This window comes from Zootermopsis nevadensis, unplaced genomic scaffold (genome assembly GCF_977971745.1).
Source record: "Zootermopsis nevadensis isolate Lab colony 2312 unplaced genomic scaffold, Znev_1.0 Znev_ptg000008l, whole genome shotgun sequence".
Lineage (NCBI taxonomy): Eukaryota > Metazoa > Arthropoda > Insecta > Blattodea > Termopsidae > Zootermopsis > Zootermopsis nevadensis.
In genome coordinates, this window is record NW_028259140.1 from 4143987 (window position 1) to 4168927 (window position 24941).

Genomic DNA, 24941 nt, shown 5'->3' on the forward strand with positions numbered 1-24941 from the left:
CCCCCCCCCCAATACAATCCTTGCTATCAAAATCTACCTAATACGTGCCATAGGGTATAAGTGGCGATAAACTTAAAATTGTTTAAACCTGCTATGTGGGTTATGACGGCAGACAGCTGACCCAAATTCCGCTCTACAGAAATATCTCATAAACGCAGTGAAATACCTGCAACCTTTCATCATCACGAGGTGTATAATCAGAAATAACTTGTACATTATGGCCTCTGTGTGATGTTATGTCTAATTTTGTCTCCGATAAAAGATTTCGGTGTAATAATTCTAAAAGTGTGCGAAATATTACATCGTGTGATGAAGATGGTATGTCATAACTTGTCTATTTTAAAATTAACCGCTTTTATAAGAATATTAATTTGTTCCAATTCGAGTTTTAATGTAGACATGTCATTGCCTAGTCTGTTTCTTTGGTAGAAGAACGTGTAGTTCATATGAAATTTTATTCGTACAATGTTTTAATATGCTTGCCAATGTAGCAGGAACTTTAAAAATGATACAAATCGATTCTAAATAGTTCTGACGATAGTGTATTACAATCTGAATTACTGAGTTTTTAGACTTTGTTCATCGTCTGGTATTCTAAAAAACACATAACGTTTCTTCGTGTTAAGGTGTATAATGGCATATATTCTGTTGACCTCGTTGGAGTGGTTGAGTGACTGAGGTTAGATATTTCTAATGGACCCAATAGAAATTGTGCCCTTCTTCCTTAAAACCATAATTTTAGAACACGATGGATAAAGTCCCAAAACTCAATAATTCAGAAAATAAAATATACAGTTTACTCATCAATTTCCGTGTATAATTTCAACCAAGAACTTGGTAAATGTTCCTGTTACCTCAAATTTGTACAGTATAACATCAAGGGTTCGCACCGGCGCCAGTTACTTTCAAAGTTTTGATAAGGAATTTACAGGAACACTTTCAGTTATTATTATCGCCATCATATTGAAAGTTCAACCCAGATTGTGACACTCTTAATGTTGTCTTCCTTTCGACAGAATATTACCTCAACAAATGTGTACGTTTTTATGGTACCTAATCAACGTTTCACTATCCAACGCTGTTAGTGGCGATCCAGAATTATAAGTTATTACTGTCATCATGTCAATGTCGATGTTATAGATGGTAGAAAATTAATAAGTGAATTGGTGGAGTTTGCTCTAGTGGCACTGTGTTCGTACCAGGTTCGGAGGGAACCTATCAGATATTAAAATATTATTATGGAGCGGACACGTCGTGGTTCAGAGCGCTAAAAATACAACTATCAGTTTCACAGTTCGAGCGCCGTCGGACAGACTGACATGGCGGGTAGACACTGAATAAAACATTAGTACCAGTTCTCCCATATTTATATCCCCTGAAGCGGGGACTTGACATTGCGTTCAGAAGGGCTCAGACCATTCTCATCTTTTCTTTGCCATTATTTGTTCGTAGTTCTCGTTGTCCCTCTGGGGAACTCCACGTGCCCTACGTCTATCTCCTGTTGCAACCTCTCGAGTCAATCAGCCAGCCAATCACACACAAGGATTCTGCGTCCGATCACCCGTGTAAACTCTGACAAATATTGAAAGAATGCATAGAAGTTGACGCGTTTACTCCGATGTGACTGCTTATGTTTGGAAAGGATGGCAGAATCATTTAAGGTGTTCTATTTATTATATTTTACCCTTTGTGATTTTGTGCTGGCACCACGTCAGTGTTTTCTTTATTTTTAAATTGTATGTAAAGAAAGCGAAGAGGCGTATACAGGGATGACGTAGCTCCATTGGTCTCTTTTACCTCAGAATGAAAAAGAACTGACCACGAGAGCTTAAGAATGAAAACACGGGCGACAAAACTGGGGGTGTATGACAAATATCTCACGACTAACAGTGCCCATTTGACTGTTTTACATTTATTTCTACCGTGCACCGTTGAAAGAAACATTGATGATGTTCTGGTTTCATCGCCGTGTAGGCTCATCGGTAGATGCCAACGTTTCGGGGAAACATACTGTCTCTATCTTCAGGACTGAATTTAGAAACTGTATTTATTCTGACCGTCGTGAATACCAGAAATCTCACATTGTATCTGACGTATAATATTTTGAACATCTCTGTCCCTGATTTTCGAAATAAAATTATATATACTATTCCCTAGCTTGTCTCTCCGAGTGGAACATTTTATGCAGCGGATTAAGTTATTTGTACATTCCTGAGTTAGGAACACGCAAGGTCTGTATTCTGAGCCAGATGAATCCAGTTCACATATTCCGACCCTAAGTTCTTAAGACTAATTTTAATATTATCTTTCCATCTACTCCTAGGTCTCTTTCCGTAAGGTTTTTCAGCCAAACATTTACAAGTATTTCTGGTTTCTCCCATTTGAGCTATGTATCCCACCCCGCCCGATTACGCTCCTTGATTTGATTGTAATAGTTGTGCCGTTCTTTTGTTTTGTTGCAAGCTGCACCGTGCTTTGAGCTTTATAACCTGTAAAGTGTATTCTTATATGCAGCTCCTGTAATGAAGAAATTGAGAGAGCAAGCAAATGTTATGTATTTTCGAGAATGTCTTCAAGAAACTTTTCCCTTAACGTATCTACATGTTAAAATATCTATGTGTTGGCAATCTGAAGGCTAAAATCACAATTGATCAAAAACTATTTTTGACAGATTGGAGCTGCCATATGTCACGAAACATTTAGAATAAACTAAAATATTAGATATTCATTAACACTCATCAATCACTTACTCTTCTTTCCAAAACAGAATTCTATAAAAAAAAATATACAAATTGCACACCTATTCTCATGATCAATGGTTTAAAATATAACTATTTTGATATTCACGTCAGTTTTGGACGGGTGGGATTTAACTTTGAGAAAATAATTTAATAATTATTTGACAATCAATTTATTGTATCGATCGTCTGCAGATATCTGTCAGGCGGATGATAGGCATTTGATTTGAGGTTTGTATAATTCTTTTCCGAGCACAAAATAGATGTATAAATAATATTAGTGCTCATAGCCATTGTGTTTACATTCAATGATTTAATAACTTCTGTTAAGGTAACTATATGTACCACTTATTTTAACAATAAGTGCGTAAATCTGCTTTTTGTATTTATGATAAGGGTTTCTTGTGATTCTGCTCGTAAACTGCGATTACTTTCTTAAACAACATTAACCAGTTGATATTTGTAATGGTGAAGAGTTGTGGTTTATTTTCTGTACGGTCTGAATTTTAAAATATAATTTATACGAGATTCAGCTTCAGCTGGTTAAAAAAATCAACTGAAACATTTTAAAATTCTTTTCTACATGTTTCAGGTGTTTATGGCCATCACGAAGGGATTACTCCGATGGTAAGTAAAGTTCTTTAATTATTTTATAACATTTGTTTGTTGTTGTTTCAGCTCCAGAAATTTATGGTTAATGTGTACATTTATGTAATGTTACAACTTATCAATCTAAAAGTAATTAGCCCATTTTCCTATAGGCAAAAGTGTTAAGATAGCTGCAGATCAAACTTCTTATATGGGAAATACAGTTATGACATTCAATATTCAATCCCGCGATACTCTTTTGTAAAAGATAATCGAATAATATGAAACTGTTGACAAACCCGTTTTTGAATGGAATGTGAAATTACGTCATGGCGATCTCCCTAAAACTGCTCATCACATTTCCGTGTGATAGCGATTACTAATTATGATGATAAGTAGGAACGTGTAGTTTGGTAATATTATAAATAAAAAAACATATTTAATAATTTTATACGCAATGTTCCGAAAGACCAAGACAGACCTTAAAATTTATTATAGATAATTAGTATAATCAGTCCCGTTATTGGAAAGACGGTAACTTACCCCAGAACTGTTGTATCTCCCGCGGCCTTTTTAGACTTATCCGTAAAATATTATACAAGTGTTTTAACTGCTGAAATGAGACTTACGGAAACCTCCCCGTTTCCCGACGTTTATAAGAAACGTATGCTACAATTCAGCACAATGAATGTGAACTCAGATTCTAAAGCTGTTGTGCGCACAAAAAGTTTTTACATCCTTTCCTTTTCTCTAACCCTTTCTCTTCCTAATCATCTCCTCTCTCCTGTTTTTCCTCCTTTATTCACGTTCCCAATTCTCCTTTGTTTCTCTCTGGGTCTCCCGCTGTTTATAAATGATGGTCTAGTGCCGACTGCAGAGCCAATGTTTTGTAAAGCGGTTGAAGTTGCCAGTCCCTGCGTTTATTCATGACTGCATATGCCCTACTGGTCCTTATATTTTTTTCCCTTTTTCCATACTGTCCCACTTTAACTCGTTTGTGACTGTGTCCTGTGAGAAGGATCTCAAAGCAGAGGACGTTTGCTATGGTCAGTTGATCTCAAAAAAAAAAAAAAGGCCGACAACACGGACTTTCAGTGACTGGAGTAACATATTCACTTCAATGCTCCATCTGTGAACATTAACTTCATATTCTATGTCTTAAAAAAGAAAGAAGGAAAAGGATTTCCGCGTTAGGTAACAGTGGAAAGGGAAATAAATGTAGATTCAGAATTGTGTTATCGATACTGAACTGTATTATCGATATTGAACTGTGTTATTTGTATACAAATACGAGAGAAATAAATCATTTATTTCAGGCCAATGTAAGAATAATGAATTCGTGAACAACAAATCAGGAAAAAACGCATAAAATATGTTTTCTTTTTTGTCAACGTATTCGGATATCGAGGTCTTAACCCGGGTGGATCGATTGCGTTCAGTTGAGTAACCCATTATATAAAATTGTATCTGTGATTAGGAAATAATGCCTCTGTTGTCTCATAATTAATTCTGATTAAGTGAATCGTTGATACGAGACAGAACTCCGGGATAGAGTTTGTCCCGTCACAAGACGAAAAAACAAATGGGATGGGATACGCGCAGCATATCTTAACATCATTAGCGGAATTGGAACCCGTTATTAATATTAATAATGGACAGAATCAACATTTCCAGAATGTAGTTGGTTTGTGTTAAAGCATTTTAATTTCTTCAGAGTTCGTTCGCTTTCCTGTGTTTTTTTTTCTCATGATCATCCGTAACAAGCCGTTCTCTGTTCTGTAGCTTTTATGTGAAAGCTATGCAGCTACGCGTTCCTACTCTTTTAAGAAGAATGGCGTCTGAGTTCGTACATTTGCATTCAAACCTGTAATATTTACAACTTTGTCGTTAGGGGTAGAAAGGTAGATGAGATTGTGGTGTGCGTCCGTGTCATTGTAAAGGGGCCAGTTTCCGGGTCTCTTGTATGTTTCCATGATGGAATATTTTGAGGGATTGTAAGGGGATTGGGTGTGCTGATGGAAGGGGCGTTCGAAGGGAAAAAAAAGTTACGTTATATATATGTAGGTCTAGCTAACACGTTCCGTGAATCTAATAATCTTCAACGCGGAATTACTTCATGTGGAAGTGCATACCAATTTCTCACCGTGCTACACAGAACAGCCACCGCCATGCTGCTGTCTCTCGCTTCATCTCCTCTTCAAGTACTCCTTTCGTTTCCAATACACGACACAAGCATAGGAAATCAGTAGCAAGTTTCTACCTTCCTTCACGTACCTGAAGAAAATTGCGTCTATAATAGAATATGAAAGGATCTAGGTCATTAACAACGAAGTCAGAAGAAATTTTCTGGTTTTTATTTTTCGTATTTCTTGGAGATAATTTTGGATGTTAAGAAGTCAGGAAATACCAATAAATTAGTTCTTTTCTTTACCAGTTATCCTGGCTGAGGGTTTTGTTTGGCTTTTGTCAGTCCGTCTAGGGAAATACCGGAATGTTACTTAAATTAGGTTACTACCGCTCCCTTCCAAATCCTTTGCAATAAATTATTCACTGTCGTACTTTATTCCAATGCTGTGTACTTCAGATACTGAAAGCGTAATTAAGTAAAGTATAAATAAATAAATAAAGTTACAAATTCCCGTGGGGAATGTATGATTGATTCACTGTGATTGAACTAAAGTAAATGCATGAATATTTAAGTCAGTATTTCTACACTGTATAAACACTTCACATTTTACTTCCAGGAAAGTAAATTGTATTATAGTCTTTATCTTGAAACACAACGCAACTGCACAAAATATCCATAAATCTAATAAAGAATTATGAGTTTCTCAAATGTTGTCGTACGTACCCGTTTTTAACTTATTCTGACACTGGCATAAGCCATCAGCTGTAGCCCACGTAATTAAGCGATTGGTGCGTTAAACGATAATCCTCTCGAATTTGATCCGTATGGCAAATTTCACATCAAAAATATCTCATCCTTCTCTGTTTTACCCTTTATTCTGTTATACATAATTCTCCACTCGCAGCCGTAATTTGATTATGAAAGTGGAAAGCGAGGCTGGCATTCTCTCTCTGCTTGTACCCATCTTGTCGATGTCGACCCCTGCCGATCAAAACACTTGAGAATACGCCGTAAGAGCGTTAACTCAATAATGCTGGGAGTGTACTCGAGCTGCGAGGACGACTGAAGCAGAACGGATTGCTCTTTGCAGGGAAATTAAGAGGAGAGTTTCAGAAGAAGAGAAATCAGGCGTGTTTCATGTGATTACTGAGGAACTCAGATTGATGATATTTGCTAAGTACCAGAGAGTAAGAATTTAAAATCTTTCTTCTGTCTTATTTTTTATTATTTAAGTGTATTATTTAAGCCAGCTGACAGAAACTTCAGATATACTTTTAACCCTTGGAGGGAAAAAAATAATCGAAATCATTTTTAAACATTTATTTCGTACCGGAAAGGAAAAACAGTGCGTCCCCACTACAAAGATCAGTTGTTCAGATTTGTTTAGAGAAATAGCCTAATAACAGTTTATTCTGAGAATCATACTCAACCCATAAATTCAGCATACTTTGTATGCTGATTTTTTTTTGGTATAACTATTTATACCGAAAAATGTCATGTAACCGAGTGGTTAGCATTTTTGCTTTGTACTCGGGAGGTCAGGGTTTAAATTTCGGTCTGAAAAACGGATATTCTAATGATTTTCATGGTTTCCCTCAATCCATAAATTGGATTCAACGATCGTTTCTTAAATTCGGCCACTGACGCTTCCTTCCGAAGTTGTAAAAAATCTGACAAATAACTTAATTTTTAATATATAGGGACCTCTGAATCTTTGGTAAACTTCTACCAGGCTACATGGCGCTGTAACCCATATGACACCCACCTTCACACGTAATGAGCAAAATGGACTAGAATATAGGCAGACGTAAATTCCTCTGAGAAATTAGTTGTCAGGTGCTTGAAAATATTTTATATTTCAGTTAAATTACAGCTGTATGACCGGTGGAAATGCAGTTTTGTAGAGTCAGAGTACGAACGAAAATGGAGCAGAACGAATGTTCTACAGAGTTACAAATGTGAATGTGAGATTAGGTTCCAGGGTGTAGTTGTGCGTAGTGAGTAGCAAATATGATCAATAAATTCTCTGTAGCGATCCAATTAGAGATATCACTTGGACAGGCAAGGTCGCTGATATTTGCGAGCATGACACCTACCTTGTTCTTCCCAGTGCACGAGCTAGATTTCCCTGGCGAATAAACCATTAGCTCGGAGCCTTGCTCTATATACCCGGCCATCTCACTTTTCTCTACTTCTATATTAATACAGGAAAAGTTTCTCTCGCCAAAATTCTCATTCATAAGTTTAAAATATGGCCGTGGTTGCGGTATATTGGAAACTATTTTGGAACATACACCCGTGCTACGTCTGTGTAATACTGGAGGTATTCATTATGCTTTTGGAGGAGATGTTTCTCCTGCTCCATTGATTTTTCTATACTCGATCCATCCTTATGTCTTTCATTTGAATGAGGAGCTTAGTGACAAATGAGAATGTAGTAGGGCACATTAATTGGTCGTGAAGGTATTCTGGGAAATATTTAGTGCACCGCCATCTGGAGCGGTGTATTTGAATAGTTATTTATCTGTACGCAATGTGAGACGTATTGAAAATTAATATCTGTGGTTCTGTAGTATCGTCAAGACTATAAATATGTCTTCGAAAGATATGACCAACTGTAGACGCTGTAATACGTAATCCTTTAAGTAAATGTATATAAAAGCTGACATTAACAAAATTTTTAGGTATAAAAACTAAATATTTAATTAAATACATAATAGAGAAATTTATACGTTCCATGAAATAGGTATAGGAATGTGTATAGACTCTGTGAATAACCAAAATATTTACTTTAGAAAGTACTTTTTACAAAAATGTATTGTATTTTGAAATGTTTGGTATATGGTGTCTAAATGATTGTCTAAAATATTGTCTGTCATGTCAGATGGTAACTATAAGAGGAATATAAAGTCGTATAATGTTTTTTCTTCGAGAGAATTTTATACAATTTCCAATAACTTACATAATGTGCTCAAAAACATGTGCAAAAGAAGTTTATCTTCAAATAACATTTAATAGAAATAAGAAATAAGAATGGATCAGAAGTTTATTGTTTATCCTTAACAAGCCTTTTAATAAAATATAAATTTGTTTAATTTACATTATATATAGATTAGTAGAATTATCTTCCTGACCGAGACAGTATATAAAACTTTCGTCGAACTTGAGCGGGTTATCTGCTAGTAAAGGGCTAAATTATCTTGCAGGATTCGTACTACGTTATAATTTGCAAATACGTTGAATTAATGTATCTTCTATATTAACAAAGTAGGAACGATAACCACTCATAACACAGCTTCTTATGTTAGTTACAGATATATTTCCAATATGGAAATATTCAGTTAATTACGTTTAATAACTATCTGATTAGTAAGTTCCAATTTGTTTGAGATTTAACTAATATCATTATTTCTTAAATTTTACCGATAATCGTAATTTATTCTTTTTAAATAATTTATTGCTAAAAAATAGTCTTGTGGTCTCCCTGTTTCACATTTCTAACATATACTCAGGAACAGTGTAAAGACTCCAATATGGCAGCATATGCAGGTCTGTGTATGTTCGTAACTATACATCCTGTTTTTGAAAATAAATGTTGGCAATATGTCCGAAAGAAACGCCATATTTCTCCGGTTACAGTAGAGAAGTACGAAGTCAGATTGAAGTGTGTTAAAGAAATTTAGTTCCTACCGCAAGGAAAACAACGCGCATCCATTGCAAAGACCGGCAGGTTATTGATATTAAGAGAATAAAAGCTATTTATTCAGAGAATTATAAGAAACCATAAATGCACAGAAAGATACAGGCATTAATAATATTGAATCAGGTGTTTTTTCACACTCAGTACACTGATTGGCATCGAAAGGTGTAGGAAACAAAAGTCCTGTTTCTTGGATGAGAGCCAGAAGGGAATTTTGGTAAATTGAACTACCCGCATCTCGGTCTACTAAAGAGAGAGAGCAGTAAATCTAACCCAGTGACTTCACTTAGAACAGACGTGTACCTTGTTTTGTATTTATGAACGTCTTGGTAGGCAGTGAAACAGACTTTTACGCACAAAGACAAGAGACGTTGCGTACGCGAAATAATTTATCAAACTCTGCAGCTTATTCATTGTGTAAAAGAGAGAATCGCAGGAAACTCAGAGGTTGTGGGGTCTCAGTCTGTTATTCATTCTGGCAGTGATTACATTTTAAATATTTTTTTAACGATATCTGTCCCTCGTGGTATTAGTTAGGTCATATAGTGGGATCGCTTGTTTGTGTTCCCTCAGGACGCTTTTCAGTTTTGTCTTTCTGTGACACAGATCTTTTAGTGTTCTGGTCCACCCTGCAGGAAATCTCATGGCTCCTCTGAAATATTCATGGTCTCAGATTTAATTCAAAGTCGGAACAGGTTATGGGCCAGAATACCTTCGCTCCTCACTAGCTTTTCATGAGGCCTGCCACGTGATTTGGGAATTAACCAGTGCCAGAAGGACAAATGAGAAGTACGTAAAAGAAACTGGTTCTAATGTCTGAAGTTTCTATTCTTAACACCTAGGCGAAAATGAGGATAATGTTAATCTTAGGGAAATACGGTTGGAGGATAGATTTATTTCACTAAGGTTGGTGACCGTTGGTGGGCTGTGGTGTATAAAGTAATGGACCTTTGGGTTTCATAAAACGTGGGGAATTTCTTAACTAGCTGAATGTACTTTTATTTTCTCAAGGACAATGTTCTATGGTGTTGGTTACCTTATGCAAGGAATGGTATAAACGTGCGGAGTGGATTAACTGACCCAGGACAACGCATAGTAGGATATTATGAATAAATGAATAAACTTTGCGTTTGCACAAAAATAAAACAGGGAACGTCTTAACTGAGTTTGTCTTAAGAAGGATTTTTTGCACTGAGGTAGCCCATAATTCGAATTTCTGCAGTTATTCCACACTGCTACCAGTAGCAGTGTTTTGTTATAAATTTATAGGAGCCAGTAGGTCTGTGAATCTTTAATTAAATTCTGTAATCGTTAATTTATGATTTACTTTAGCGTCTGTAATTTTTATTTAAAATTTTCTTGCCTATATGATACAGAGGAAATAGATTAGAATTAACACTCAGTACATAATAAAATACGTGAAAATGATGACAAACGTTGAAATAAAAAAATAAACCAAGTAAATTAATAATATCGTACTGATCGAAATATTTAATAGAAGGAAGATTTCAGAGAACTTATTGTTTGGCATTGGCACGCAGTCGATCAAAGCTTCGGATATATATATATATATATATATATATATACATTGTGCCCAAAAAGACTTAATACACATTATAATAAGGCATTTTAACCTTATTATCGATCCCCGTGTGTTGTGTTTACAGAAGACGTGGGTGATGGTTGTTTTGAATACCTACAGCAGATCCGCTAATTCACTAAGTAAAAATGCTGACGATTGTAATTGTTTAGTTTATTAAAACACGTTTATTTAATTTATTTAATGTGTGTATATATCTTTCTGGGACACTCTGTATGTATTAAAGCCTATTGACGGCACGTTATGTTGCAGTGTGTGGTCGGTGGTATCAGGCGGGTGTTAATACGTAAAATTTTACGGACGATTGCCTCATTTATTGTGGATTCTGTGGTTATATGTTGTATTATAGTTACTGGTTGGTGGTATGTGAAAATGTATTTATTTAGGTCAGTTTATGTTACGAAAGAATTCGTGGAAAAGTACAAATATGGTTCTCTGGTTAACACACTAGATATCACAGTTCTGTGTTTTGAATACTGTCAATACTTCTCTGATGCTGAGATATAAAGAGTCACACTTGTAACTCAAAAACCAGCTACTAGCATGCGACCTCTATGTTCTGCGTTTTTACCAAAGGAGTGGTGTTCCTTGATCTCTGCGTTCCGAAAACATTAGGGTATGTCTCAGGACGGAAGCTATGATTATGGTTTTGTAGGTTGTGACAAAGGAACTTCTGTAACCATCTACAATATTTCACTTTATCATGGTGTCCTGAAGATAAAGACAGTCATTTCCTCCGAAATGTTTGTAACAATTTACAGGGCTGCGTGACGTCGAAACCCATACTACAATCCACATCATGTTACTTAATTTAGATATCAGAATGATATCGTGGACTTCGAGTCTGTGATGTAGAGGTGTAATATAATAAGCATGGAATGTACAAAGTGTCTCAAGACGGTTTATGACCAGTTATGGCCCGACAGGATAACAAACTCTTGATCATTTATTTCCTGAAGTAATGATAATAATTGATCAAAGGAATTGAGCCGTGATAGCTGTTTACATTGTTTCACAGTAAAGTACAGGATTTATTTGTTCAATGTTGTGCTAGGACGAAGCCAAAACTCTGGTGTTTCTGTAGGTATTGTTGAACTCTGAAAAATAAATGCAGTGTGTGACGTCACTGCCTTACGTAGTACGGATAAGTTAAAGAATTGACCCTAATTTAATATAATTAAAATTTTATTTGCATAATTTATAAGTGTGTTTTATAGAATTGTTGTTCGTGTTTTGACGTTGCTTATGATTGCCGAAATGTTTTAAATCTGTGACTCCTAAGTTGATAAGAATATTTAATTTTTATATCTTGCGAAATACTGAGATGTACAGCTGTGATCATTGCAAAATGCACTGCAGAATTTTGACTTTTAGGGCACTATTATTGGAAATTTCTTCGGTGGTCGCATGAGCGCGCCACTGCGTTATTTTGCTTGCTTGGGTGGAGATACGCTTGGGTTCCAATGTTAAACGACCTGCTCCAACAGTTATCGCTCAATTTATTGTATATTTAAAACCTTTAGAGTGGTTTAGATGTCGTTATTAGAATTCTCTACCGTCGTTTCTCCTCCGTATTATGTTTCCACTTTATCGAAATCGACCTATAAATTGTAAACGCGGATGACTATATTTTGGACAGTGTTCATTTCTCACCCAACAGAAATTGCGTTATAATTTTATTCTCCGACCAATATGAAACACTCGCCACTTGGTTCGAAGTCCTTGTATTTCCTAAAATATAATAAACATACACAGTGGTCGGCCCACTGTCTAGTACAGCACGTTCGGAATTGCATGATATCTTGGGTGAAACTCAACGTAGTAAATAATTGCAGATTAATGATTAATTATTTAATCTGAGAGATTAATTGATCAGTTTCAACATGTAAGTCCAATACGATAATAATTCAATTCAATTAATTTATTTACGTGTTTGCCAACAGCAAGAAGCCAACAACAGGCAAACACTGATAATATATACAATAATAGTGAAATAATAATGGATAATATTACACAAACGGATTAACTAAACTTATACATGTACAGTATTAAATATAACTGCCAAGTACAGGCAAACCCAAAATAGAAACAATATTAATAATAATAATAATAATAATTAAGTTTAATTACATCTATCATATTTAATGACACTTCTATGAGTAAATTAGGTTATCTGTTATCTAGATTATCTGTTCCAGTCAGAGAATTTTTAAGGCAGTTTAAATAACATTTTAGATTGCATTAGTATGAGAAATGAACTTATTTAGGAAAACATTTTGTATGTAGTGATATAGGCCTGTGTTAACATTTCTGATGGTATAATTTTATTAAAATTGTTATCGGATGAATAAACATTAAAGAGTGTACGTAACTGGAAATAAAGGTATTTGTCGTGCAAGTCTACATATTTTCTTTTGTACATTTTCTGAAGTCGACGCCGTAAGTTTTAATGATCTGTTTTCTCGTATGATATTTTGTATGTTTAAAAACTGAGAACGTACCAACAAGGGTAAGAAAGGAACATAAAAAATTGCAATAGTTTTGAATATTTAGACTGCTAGATAAATATTTAAACAGAATGCTCATAACTTAGCGGACGACTTGAAGAGCGTATAATTATTTATTTGTAACAAACACAAAAAGCTTATTTACTATAAAATAGTCGCACAACTTTCAAGTTTATTAACATGTGGTCGCCAAATTTCATACATGTTTCTCGTATGTGTTATAATTAAATAATTCCAGAGCGTATCTAAAATCTCCCGCTAATTTGTGGACATCAGATATATTTCAGACGATGCATTTTTCAGAGGATAGCGTACATTTGCTATACACTTATAGTTAAACTAGTCAGTATTGTGTGAGTCTGTAAGTGGGTACCTTAACGACGCGTATCATTTATGAAACCACAATGCACTTATGAGAAATTAATGTTCAGTTTGACTCAGAAATACTTTAATGACTCCTTTATTAACCTTGCTACTACGCAGAGGATTTTTCAACATAGTATGTACTTTTGGCTTATGTAATTTTATAAATTTAGTTGCTTGTCAGTTTTGCGTGTAACATTTCTTCTCTGGAAAGGTAGTCACTTCGGAACTTGAAAAAGTAGTGTACATGGACTTACGACCATCAATCAAGGTTTTAAGGGTGTACCTCGCAGGGTTTGTTTTATATGACTGGTGGGAAGTTACGTGGAAGTGCGAATGTGTGAGGAGTGATTGATAATCTGTCCGCAGCCTCTAAATACTACCACCTGTGTTGCCACTTCGGTAAATATTTGTTGTATTCTTATTTTATTTTTGACGTACGAGTGAGCCCTTAACAGCCCTTCATCACTCAAAAAAACTGACATGATTACATTTGAGTGGTCACATCTGCGCTGTTTGCTTGCTTTACTGAACTATGTATTGAGAAGATCTATTCTTTCAATCACCGAGACGGACAGATAGTTCAATTAGTCACGCAGAAAACGGCAACATGAAAGCTGGCTGTTGGTTTACTGCTGATACCGGCTCGAGTTGACGTGTAATAAGTTTTTAAATATTTAAAATTAATAGTGTGAGGACAAAGTGGGCTATATACGTTCGGTAATCAAACACACAGGCGAAGCAAAATAAATACTGACTGAATATTAAATATTCATTTGCAGCTGTCACTGGATTGTAGAGCCACAGATGATGATGGTGATGATGACTTGTAGCTGTTATTCACTTTGTAAGTTTTGTTAAAAGAAAACAAGGAACTTACGTAACTTCTGAAGAACACAAAAAACATCTCACAGTTTTTAAAGCCCAGAGGTAACTTTGTTTATCACCTGTTTTAATAGTAAATTTCTTAGGATTTTTCTTACAGAATGCATTTGTGGATATTGTATAATTGTCGGAATAGACAGCGATTATTTCTTCAAACAGTTTAACCAGCTGACCTTTGTAATGGTGAAGTTTTCTATTTGAGGTACGGACTGAATTCTTCAACAGTATTTCGAATATTTTCGGGGATGAAAGGGCAAAGAAGCCTTGTTCATGTCAGTGGTATGAATTTCTGAATTTAATACTTTCGCCCATTATTACAACATATACACGTTACGGCGAAATACATGAAAGCGTCTTAACAACGTTTCTCGTGTATTTTATTACGCATCTTTGCAATGCGAACTTGTCGAAGGTAAACTGCTTCTACAATCTGAAATTATGCCCCCCTTTCTCACTGTTATCACTTATCCTTTTAACAGTGTTTATTCGATAAGCAAGTCAGTATTACCATAATACGAGAAAAATATATTAATATACGTAGAAAAATAACATAGACACATATTACAAAATATTTGTAAACGTAGTTCTATCTTACCAAAATAAAGCGATTTTAATATAATTAGATATGATATTTCAATCTAGATGTAGACAAGTTATAAATTAATGTCAAACGTATTTATTCTGACGCTACACAAATTTCATCTTCTAACGTAAATGCACTTTTAATTTCACACTTATGACAACTTTGCGCATATAATGTAGGTACCTTTTTTACCCTACAGAAAACACCAGTGCTTTGCGTCGTGTGATAAACGAAACTAATTCTCTTGTGAACTTTGAACATGCGAAATTTTCGTTCATCGAATATACATTTCATGTTTAATGGATGCCGTTTTTACCTGTTACGGGACCGAATAGGTGCTCACATTCGAAATTCGAAAAACATTCCTCTGAAAGTAGAAGTTTAGATAGATGAAGAAACGGTACTCTATGAAAACTATTGAACGGGTAAGCTTAAGTGTGATAAATGAACGGGTACAAGTCAGAATAACATGCAGCAGTGTGTTAAGGAAATGAGACATTTATGGTTATATGATTAAAGTACCTCATTTTTGCATATTTTATGTTGAAAATGACATAGGCAAATATATATTTTTATCATATCGTATAGACCCCTCATTTATTTATATTTTGACCAGAAGTTTTGTATTTAGAAGCTGCTAACACACGTAACATTGAAATGACAGGGAAGTTGCGACACTCCGTATCCAAAACTGTACACTATTAACGAATATGCTTGCAATGGAGGACAGAGAGAATCGGAAACCAGGAATAATTATGTCTGTTTATGCGCCCTCCGTGTCACACACTATCCTATTTTGTTGCGGACATCGAGCCAATGCGTTCAGGGATTCAGAACGGAACCGATAATGTTTTTAATACGGCAGTTAACCTTATCGTGGAGAAGAATCAGGCAGCTGTTAATTAGAATACGCATTGAGAGTTACATTTAAAGAATTGTTATGGCCATTGAGGAAAAGATAATTTTAATAATGAATTGTCTGAAAACATTAAAAACAGTAATACGTTCGATGAGGTTTTAGAAATTTGTGATTCTGTCCTGGTCAGCTGACTATTCTCAGTGTGGCCTTGTTCTAAAGAGTTACCATTCCAATCCGCTGTAGTTAATTGATTAGAGTTCTTTTTTTAAACTTTTTCTCAAAATTAAAGTACCTTCAGATGAATTATAATGTTTTCGGTCGAAATCAAGCCGAAAGTGTAAGTCTGAGGTTATGATTAGCTCAAAGGAATTAAAATGCATGGTTGGAAGTAAATTAATATTATACGTATGTAATGTGTGTGTGTGAGTGTTTGTAAAAAATATACACGTGTGTATACAACTAGGATCATTCAGATCTCTAACTTCGAAGAACGCGTGTTGAAACTGCTTAGCATCTCCGATACGGATTGCAACCTCCCTAGTTTTTCTCTGTCTGTCTGCATCTCAATGTGCATCCATGCGCCGACATTCAGGAAATACTACTGTTTTAATTTGCAAGTTGTTTGACGAATGTGGAAACGATGGTGATGAATTAGATGTTGACGGGTACAGTTCCTAAACACCCGGTCTGAACCCCCAGAAGATCTGATTGTGATGTGAGGGAAAAGTGTTGGGAACGCACTGCAACTGTTGGAAGTTGTTAAGTGGAGACGTGACACACTTGATGTGCGCTGTTTTATGACTGCTCGTAGTGGGAAGAGGACGCGTTCTTTGTTACCTACAAAATGGCAGGCAGTTTGATGCTTGTGAATAAATGTAGAACGGAGACGATCATGAATCACGATTAGGATGGTGTGGCGTTCTGCAGTACTTGTTCCCTGAGGAACTTTAAGGGCTCACATTATTTTACTCACTTCTAACGCACTTTAATTTTTTCGGTAGAAAAATAGTTAGACACTCAATTAGGATTTATGACTCTGCTTTTTTTTTTTTTTAAAAAAAAGTTATCTTATAGGACTGTGTCTTCACTTAGACAATTCAGTACCTTCTTTGTGTCTGGGTTTTACTAGTTGAAGTCAAAGTTTTATTCTCTCTTCAGAAATGTACACTTGAACATTATATTCTTCTTGGACGTTCATTCGGTTGAAAGTCCATACTTTCTCTGTTTTATATATGTATGACAGGAAAGACCTCTGAAACATTGGTGAACTTCTATCAGACTTCACCAGGTTTAAAACCCAGAAGACAACCTTCTTTGCTTTTACACTTAATTAATTTTAGAAAAGTTACAAATATATGATAATGTAAAGGTATTCGTTTAATGTTGTTATTGTACTATCTACGTCCCTGGTTGAGAGTGGTGTGAGAGTACGTTTTGTTATAAAGAGAATTAGTGATAATAATGAGATTTTAACTAAGTGACCGATAAAATAAAATAAAAGAAGTCGAAGAAATACGCAGAAATGTGTAGATTTCCCCACTAATTCCACGTGACAATGACGGGACATCAGATTGACCTGGAGTTGTGTATTAGCCACTTTAATTATGATACAATATGAATGGGGAGAAAAGAATGTCGTGATCGTGGTTCGTACATTGCGATGTTATAATCCCGCAATTGACATATGTCGTTAAAGGAGCGTCATGAACGGATTTTACTTTGATGCTGTGTTTTGATTCTGGGAGTGACATTTTCCTACGCCGAATTGGTCATGTATCACCTCATGTTACAGAATGAAGCTATACTTCATGTGGTCTCACATACGTGATAAGCCTCAAATTTTACGAACATCAGTTGTTTAACACCCGTGAGCAATGTTTCCGATTAGGTATTTCTAAGAAATTTTCTTTGTTAGGACAAAAATGGCGACCCGAATAGGAGAATTGCTGATTCTGACTATGTGGGTCCAATTATATTAACTATATTTGTAGGCTTTCGCAGTTAAAATCCCGTTAGGGAAATCTAGTAATGTGTTTCGTTTGTAGGTGGATCTGTGTTATTTGAATCATCCGAAAACCCTTTGAGCCTTTCTGTGAAATCTGAAATTGGTTGAAACAATTTCTATTAAAGCAAGTATAAACATGACAGTTACTTTCACTGATGCTGATTGAACTGAAGGAATGGAAAACACTCTCCCGTAATAAATTTCGGAACGATCGATTATTTGATAAGAGTTCAGTATCTTTTTTGAGACCGAAAACATATGAAGACTTAAAATAGAATTGTTTTTATGTATTTAAGAATGAGAATTTAAACAGAAGAAAGGAAAAAAGCTATTATAAATAATTGTAGAAAACCAAACACTGTTATATAAACCTCAAAATTATATATTTCAGTAATAGGAATGTACATATTCAATCTTAATTATTTTGGATCTATTTGTATTCTCAGTTTTTGATTGTTTCCATAGCAGCACATTATTATCTGTCTTATTCACAATACGTTTATTTTCGCTATTCCTGTATATATGTTGTTTAGAGTCTTGTGTAGTGTAATTTATAAGGAATGTACTGATGTAAATAACACGATTACGAAGTGTACTATAATGTAATTTTCAAATATATATTTCACCTGCTTTAAAAATTGATGAATTTAAATTTGTTATTTGTGCGTTTCGTATGATTCTCTGTCTGAATAGGAATTATTTCCTTGAACAGCGTTAACAATATGATCTTTTTAATGGTGAAGTGTGGTGTTTTCTTTGCGGTACGGACTGAATTATTAAATGTTTACGCAGTCGCCGACTTTATTTGTTATAACGTTATTTAGTCTGCTTTTATTCATGAGTTCGCCTTAATTGTCGCCATGTTTGATGAAAAAAAATTTAAACTATTCCAAAACCGGGTGCCTAAAATACATTATTACTCAGTTGTGGCCAATTTTTAATCCATTGTTTGTCCACAGTTATAACATCAGATTGTAATCTGTGAAAGCATTCTAGTCCATGTTAAAGGCAGTAATATTACTAGTGTAAATGACACTGTTGAATTATTCAGGATGGCGAAGCGTGTAATATAGCGTTTGTACCTTGGATTAGCTTTCGACAACAAATTTGTATTTGCAGTCATAAAGACCAGTAACGAACGACATAGAGGAAAACCGTTCTTGATAGGGCAATAGTCACTCAACTGTTTTAAGTTATCATGTGCATACCTTCATATCCTGCCTCTTTAAAAGATCAGTTTTAAAACTATCCTACCATCTAAATGTATTTCTTTGAAGTGATCTTTTTCATTCAAATATACCAAATGTATTGTGTAGCTATTCACTTATCTCCCGCCTCTCGCGAGCAGTCTGTTCAGAACCCCCTTCCATCTATGGTGATCAGCATTGCAAATAACGAATTTTAAAACTGTGAATTCCAAACTGAAATACGTGTCTTTACTGTGATTTATATTAAGATAGATCTTGGCCTGGTAAGAACAACGCTAATGTAACCTTTTGATGATTATGGAATATTTTTGGTGAAGTATCACATTTAAAGCGTTCTGCCTACTTTACACACGCGACTGTATCAGAAAGACTTCCTGTTGTTTTGTTTGTTAAAGTTCCATTTCACGTCTTCAGTATGCATAGTCGGGAGTGTCCAGGAACACAGTCAATTACTGATATCTCTCAGTCCTTAACGTAATTTATCTGTTTGAAGTGATAAATCCATGTTTGAGGCTTTGACTTCGGTGATCCTCTGTCTCCTAAAGTATTTTTTATTATGGTTTTAATTCTAAAATAGTAGGATTTAAATTTAGCAAATTTGATAGTAAATCCTGGGCTCAATTTTCACTGTGTTTTTATATTACTGTAAAACACTAAATTTCTACAAACCGTGAGTGAGCCAACGAAAGAAGTGCGGCGATAAAGAATGCCCTCTGCTTCTGAACAAAGTCGGTGAATGTATGAGCGAGGTGGCTGAAGGAGGGAGGAATTTCAAGAGTTTTGGATAGTTTTCCGAGTCGTTACTCTGATTGACGACCGATGGGACGAGAGAGGGAGTGGTATGAGAAGACTAAATGAAGGGGGGGGGTGTGCAAAGTCACGTTGCAGCCCATAACGACAGCCACTTAGTATAATGCTACCCCATTTAAACATGGATTTAAGAATGATGGCTTCGAGGTAGTCGCATCCATGCTTCGGTGTTGCTTATATAATGAGTAATCGCGATTGTGTTGGTACGCCCGGAGGTTCAGCCCTCTCTCTAAAGTGTCTTTTTTTTTGACTTTATGGAATTTGGCCGTTTTTCTAGAAAACGAAAACTTTTCTTAACACAAGCCTTCTTACTTTAAGGTACTTGTGATGTGCAGTCTATAGTGGTTATATTCGCCATAACGAAGTCGATAAAAATCCGTTAATTGCATTATGTGTTCACGTGTAAACAACGCCTACATCATTTGGCAATGAAAATAATTACGTTGAGGTGCACTTTCATTGGTTGATTCAGTTCTTAGCTACTTTGTAAAGATGTTGAGGCTGTCTGATGAATGATGGGCGTGGAGAAGTAGGAACGATCTAGTCTATCTACTTTATCGAGGTTTATTTAGGAGCACAGCAGTTTAGTAAGAAAAACAAGCATCTAATTTGGGCTCGAAGAAGTAAAATTTGTTTCAAGGAGGCCATTATCCGAAAGCCTCCTTCATTGTGTTTTTTGTTTGAATCACAATTTCGATGTAACTCTTGTTAGACTTGGGGGGGGATTTAAGGTTTTTACGGTGATGCCAGTAGATACAGGTGGTGATGATCTTTCGCGTTGTTGCTACGTACAACCTTTTGCCCTATACAAATATTTAGGAAAAAATTCCCCTTCATGTTCTATTCAACGTCAAAGACGGAGGTAGGAAGTTCCTCTGAAACTTTGGAACACAGGGAAAAAATTATGCTGCATAATCAAGTATATCATAGTCGAAACTGATGTTAAAATGTTTATAAAAATAGCAATGGGCAGAATATAGGTCATAAATATTAGTAGGGCCTCAAGTTCTATCTGAAGCATTTTGCACAGGCTCTTGGAAAAATTTCATGTTATTCACGACTTATTTATTTTTACCTTCAACGAGACAGGGATTTTGTTTCTGCTTTTCGCTTCTTGTAGCTGCCGATTCGATGTTAAAGTAAACTTAATTTGGTTGTGATTCTTTTAGTGAGTGAATGCTCATTTGTTAATGTACCCCCATGATAATAAATGAATGATGTGCTATATATCTTCAAGATGAACATAACGTTAAGTCAAATTTTGTACCTTGCTTTAAATTACTTTTCTATTTAAGTGGAAGTCTTAAAAAAGATCTAATTACTATTAGAACTTGCAGTCTACACATACGACATGTACTTTAAAAGGTACAAATTGGTTTCTTTCGTATTCAGTTTTTATGATTAATTTACTCTGAACTTGAACATAAAAATCACCAAATAATACAGTTGTTGTGTTCCACATCTTACGTCATGTTTCAGCACAAGTTTACGATTTATTATTTTGTAAATTTAAGAATTTGAACGCAGTTCAAGGCAAGATTTCATCTGGTATTGGACGAGCATAGTATTTTTTTTATGAATTCAAGGTTCTAAAAGCATTTGTACTTCATCGCCGGACATGTTTCTTCCATATGAAATTCTCTCGCGCCCAATATCGTACTGACAAAAATACTTCTATTTTGTGCCCTTTTTTTTTTTTTGCATAAACGCAGTTCTATTTCTTTTCTTTCTGTACATTTCATTACAGCATCATACTGATCCCACTCCCTGCTATTTCCGTCTTCCTTCAATTTTCAAACGTCTTCCCTGTCTCTTCTTCATCCAACTATTTTCTATGTCTGCTTATGATTTCATACAAATGCAAACGACCTGCGCTCAATTCAAAAGATGTATTTATTTAGCTTGAAATTGCTTCTGCTCGTGTATTTTTGTTCTTGTTGCGTCCTGTCCTCTACCCTCCTCATCTGCCGTTGGCAGGTTCTCTCGTAACTTCTTTCTGACGTCAGCAGTAGCTGGGGTGTACACTTAATGACGCCAAATTATAAGTGAGTTCCCTACCTAGACATCGTGATCTACACACGGAAAGAGGCTGTGTATAATAATTCTGAGGACTCAGATTAAAGAGTATTTTTTACTCTGTTCTGTAAAACTAGGTCGATACGCTTCCTTGCAAACAGAAGTTGTATACTTTTAATATATATGCAAGAGAGTTCTTGGTATTTTAAAAATGTTATGGATCATTCTGAAAGAAACTATGTAATTATTGCTTTTCTGTTATGTTCATGAAAATGTCGTTGTGTGCGACTGTTGAGTTTGATATTGGATAACATTGGTTGTTGGTGTTAATTTATAGTCAGTCACTCCCATTCTTTCTACTGAAAGTTGTTTAACATTTTATAATAAATTATTCTTGGGCTACCAGCCGTTTAAGGTGGCTTAACGAATCCATTTTTGCTAAACTATTTGTTCGGAAAACTATTTTAGGTAATTCTTGCAAATGTTGGGATCCTGTGGTCTGAATTTCAAATTCCTAAAACCCTTAAAGTAGTAATAGGACCTAAGGTGGTAACAAATCAAAGTATTATGTACGTGGTTTAAAGCAACGACATGCAAAGTTGAATAATTTCATTGTTTTCAACTTAATTTCTATGGGTCGTGGACCTCGTAACTTTACGTGCTAGTAATTCAGGATGTGGCGCATGTTAGACTGTTGACCCACTGCATTATCAACATAAATTACTTGGCTACTTATAGTATTATAATATCAGAATTGAGGGTAAAGTAACTGTGTCTAATCTTTTCATCTTGGAAAATAGGTCAAAATCTGCAATTTTGTTCAAGTGAAAACCACTTGGAGATAGTAAATACATAATATCCAACCCACTCTTATTAGTAAGAGTCGAGGAACGTGTGGCTAGTCTGTTTGACATTAAAATAGCACAGTTTATTCTCTGTTTCAGTTATACGTTGTGATTATTTTGTTTATAAACACATAATCTTTTAAATATTAGCAACAAGCTATTTGAAGATTTCCGTCTTCTGGGTTGTTGCGCTGTGTAGTCTGGTCAATGTCTGATGACGGAGGCAGTATGACCTCTGAAACGTTGGTTAACATCGACCAGACTACACGGCGCAACAACCCAGAAGACAGAAATCTTCATACTCACCGCTGTGAGAACCTCAAGTCTTACAACAAGCTATTTGTTTTCGTCAGCTTCATAGAATGGAGATGGTTGTCTTCTGGGATGCTGCGTGGCGTAATCTTCACATCAGACTCTATAAATTGACGAAGTATTTGCAACGAGATTTGAGAGTTTGAGGGGCCCTGTATTGACATTTAGATTTGATCGTTAGTGCACCACGGCAGAACTCTGTTCGGTTTCTGTGTGTTGGATGTTCCTTGCAACAGTGGCCCAAGTAGAAATATCGTCGTTTAATATCACAGTTAATGAAAAATTCGTTCAAGAATTTGGTTGAAATTCCTGAAGTGTGTAAACCAGTTAGAAGGCATAGGCGTAAGTGGAAGGATAACATTAAAGTGGATGTTAGAAAAATAGGATTTGAGGTTATGGATTTGATTTATTTGGCTTAGAATAGATGCCTGTTGCCAGCTGTTGTGAACACGGCAATGAACATCCTGGTTACAAAAAATGTGGAGAATTTCTTTAGTAGCTTAGCGATATCTCGAGGACCGATCTGGGGCTTGATAAAAACGCCTCTGCCTTCGTGAAGCAGCCGGTGTGTCAGCTGATTACTCGCTGTGCTTCGTACTAGGCCTAAAGACGCCTTGCTTAGGGACCTCCTCCCTTCTATCAGAACGACTGGTGTCACTCTTGCTTTGAAGTGGCGTCATGGCGTCATGGAGCATAGCGTGACGGTTCCTTCGGTTAGGAGAAAGGGGTCGGAGGCGGGCGGGGGGAGGCGAAAATAACATATCGGGACTCGGGACCTACACTTACCTTCAATTTATGTCGTAACTCGTAACAGTCTTTTCCAACCTCGACGACGACTTTGAATATTGATGGTTCATTTCTCAGCAACGAGCTTGGAACACTTCGTGGTGACTTCAATAAGAAGGGGAGCAAAGGTGCAGAAATTGGTTCACATACGAACGTTTTGCCGCAACTGTAGCAGATTTCATCTTGGTAACTAGGTAGGCTACCATAACCAAATTTTTCGTCACAGATTCTGAAGGTAAACGGGAGTTGCCAGACTTTGGCGAAGGTGGAAGGATGCTATTAAACGGACCTTAAATAAGTGAGATACGATAGTGCGAACTGGATTTATCTGGCACAGGGCAGAGAAAGAGAAAGGGAACATTTCGCCTCCATAAAGTTGGGAAATTTCTTAACTAACAAAGGGAAATATTAGCTTCGTCGACTTAGTTACAGAAACAATTTGGTTTCCACCTACTAATGAACTTTTCCGCTTGAAATTTCTTTGCTAGTGTCTTCATGCGGGGTAAACGAAGATCACAGAACTGCGAATTCTACGCATCATCGGCGCACTGAAACGCAATATTGTGCTTCATGAATCTGCGTACTTGTAAGAAAGTATAGGAGAGAGAAAAGATACAAGGGTATAAATCGCGTGGAATTTTTTTGATATATAAGGGCTTCTTCCTACGCACGCAATATTAGAATATGATAACAAGTTGTCATTTTTTCGATAAAAATGCGACCTGCTTGTGTATTATGCAGACGCAGCACAAAGCTTTGACATATTTTGTGCTGACTAGACGTTGTGTAATAAAAGAAAATGAAAAATAAATTGCTTTTTCTTTGCTCTGTTGCCTTTTTGACTGTAAATTCCCACTTTGGGAATTTACACACAGACACAGAGCACACGAATTCGGACTAGCTTTGTTTACAATACACACGTTTCTCCGTTATTCAACAAATATGAATGATTTTGATTTCTCTGGGGATATGACGTGAAGTAGGAAGTACACAAGAGCTTAATTTTAT

At 35.8% G+C, this 24941-nt stretch overlaps 1 long non-coding RNA gene across 2 annotated transcripts in view; it reads left to right on the forward strand.

The window, feature by feature from the left end:
- The window catches only part of LOC147874450 (uncharacterized), a 170816-nt gene that overhangs the window by 27143 nt on the left and 118732 nt on the right, over positions 1-24941 (forward strand). For both annotated transcript variants that reach the window (XR_015534055.1, XR_015534056.1), the window contains exon 2: positions 3331-3365. This is a non-coding gene — a long non-coding RNA (uncharacterized LOC147874450). The remainder of the gene's footprint in view (positions 1-3330; positions 3366-24941) is intronic.